The sequence below is a fragment of the Symphalangus syndactylus genome, chromosome 9 (genome assembly GCF_028878055.3).
Source record: "Symphalangus syndactylus isolate Jambi chromosome 9, NHGRI_mSymSyn1-v2.1_pri, whole genome shotgun sequence".
In the NCBI taxonomy this organism is placed as follows: domain Eukaryota; kingdom Metazoa; phylum Chordata; class Mammalia; order Primates; family Hylobatidae; genus Symphalangus; species Symphalangus syndactylus.
This window is the reverse complement of record NC_072431.2, coordinates 84723933-84726192: the sequence shown is the minus strand read 5'-3', so window position 1 is coordinate 84726192 and position 2260 is coordinate 84723933. Positions and strand designations below refer to the sequence as shown.

The following is a 2260-nucleotide window of genomic DNA, read 5'->3' as shown; positions in this document are numbered from 1 at the left end:
ACTTCCATTTGACATTGATATAGATTTTGGGAGACTCAGAAAAGTGAGGGCCCATCAGCACTCACGCCAGAACCGAACCTTAGGTTGATGGCCAGGTGGGGGTCCTGAGGAGCCAGTTGCTGAGGATCAGGACGTGGGAGGCACCCACTGCACAGTTATTTTATTCATGGGATTCCATCTTCTCAGCAATGCCATCCACAGGCACCATGGCTGTCCTTACACCCTCAAGGAGGAACTGGAGACTTAAAGGTGCCGGGATCCTCTAGGAAGGCCTGCTTGGGAGATGCATGGGGTGCAGCCGCTTCCACCGGCTGCTTCTCCAGCATCCACTACTGTCTCCTGGGTATGGGCCTGGCCTTGGAGAACCAGCTCGATCCCTTGCCCCCTGTGTCCCCTCTGTGGTCATTTGTTAATTGTGCTTTCCTTTCCCAAAGTCAACAGAACAATGCACAAAGCCCCTTTCATTCTGGAGAGCCTATTTATTTGTTTAGATAGAGCTTCAGAGAGTTGGCAGCCTTCACGCAGCTGCCCGCTGCCCATCCCAGGCAGGAAATGGAAACCCCCACACAATCAGCCTGTTGTATAAAGCACGGTGATGACCATCAGGAGGTGGCTCAGCCTCCCGGGATGGGGGTGTCTGCTTGCTATGCAGCATCTCCAAATGCTCCCTAGTTACTAGAATCAGTGTGCTCTCCCCAGCCAGGGGTTTTCTTAACAGCCCATGTGCTGACACATGGTTCTCAGACTTTTTCTGCCTCCATGCTACTCACACTAAACCCTCTGGTCAATGTCAGTGTCGCCTCTCTGATGGTCAGTGATGCTCCTTTTGTCTGTGGGGGCAGCACCCAAGGAAGGGCTGGGAAAGTTCTCTCCTCCCAGAGTTCTGGTTCATAGAGAGTCATGGAGAAGGTCCCAGAATAGAAATATCCTACACTGCCACATACCAGCCACATAGCCCCGCCTGCCTGGGGACTAAGCCCAGCCCACGTCCTAAGTGCTCTTCTCCCTAGGTTTAAATTCAGAGCCCTGTTGCCTGAGTTGACCCTGCTGTCACCTTGAATGCACTGGCAGATTTCCATGGGCTTCCAGCACCTCCTCTGTGCCCACTGGGGCCTGGTTCTGGGGACGACAGCAGGAGTGAAGAGGGGATGAAAACTGTCCCTGAAGAGCCAAGTGATGTTGAGTACATGGGGAATGGAACAGCATGATCTGTGGGTACACACAGGCCATGGGGGGCTGACAGGGGAGGATATGGCTGGGCTCCTTGGGGGTGCATGAGGCACATGGAGCACTGTGCTCAAAGGCTGAGACACCAATGAGGAAATGGGTGCATTTAACACACTGACAGCTTTTAAAATGTGCCCTGAGGCAGGTGCCCGAGCTAATCCGCAGTCAAAACAGATGTGTGATATTGATCCCTCCAGGGGTAGATGAGGCAGCACCACAGACTGAATGCTCACCCGGCATCAGCATCACGCATCCTAATTCTCAAAGTCACCATTCAAATGGGGTTGTATCTACTTTTTAAAGATGAGGAGATTCAGTAATGTTTTTGCAGACACGGTAGAGCTAGTGGATGGCAGGAGCCCCTGTCTCTGCTCAAGGGTGTCTGTCTTAGTCCATTTAGTGTTGCTGTAACAGAATGCCTGAGACTACGTAATTTATAAAGAAGAGAGGGTTTTTTTTTTTTGGTTGGGGGATTGCTTTCCAGCAAAACCTGAAAAGCCTGCTAGACAAATTCTAAAAGAGCTCTAACACTTAAGAAAAGAGTTTGATTTGGCTCATGGTTCTGGAGGCTGTGAAGTCCAGGAAGTAGGGTGCTGGCTTCTCGTGAGGACCTTGTGCTGCCGCTAACATGGCAGAGAAGCAGCAGGGGAAGCAAGCATGTGCAAAAGGCCAGCCATGAGAGGCTGCCTCAACTTGCTGCAAACTGCTCTTGTGAGGGTGAGTCCATTCCTGTGAAAACTGACCTAGTTTTGTGAGAATGGCATTAACCCATTCATGAGGGTGAGTTCTCAAGACCCAAACACCTCCTGTTAGGTTCCACCTCCTAACACATGAACTTTTGGGGGACACACTCAAAATGTAGCAGTGTCCTTGTCCTCAGGCACCCCTTAGGTGGGGTGAAGGCTGGGCACAACAAAATTGGTGTGAAGACTCATCCCAAATGAATGGGGCACCCTCTTCCCTACAGGAGTGTCCACATAGCAGCTCCAAGCACTCAGCTTCCAGGGCCAGCAAGCTGCACGGGTGGCACCAC

General features: G+C 51.6%; 1 non-coding gene across 1 annotated transcript; it reads right to left on the bottom strand.

The window, feature by feature from the left end:
* Positions 1–1698: 1698 nt before the first annotated feature.
* Positions 1699–1760, bottom strand: LOC129490866 (U7 small nuclear RNA). The gene has a single exon (XR_008660349.1). It is a non-coding gene; the product is annotated as a U7 small nuclear RNA (small nuclear RNA).
* Positions 1761–2260: the final 500 nt, after the last annotated feature.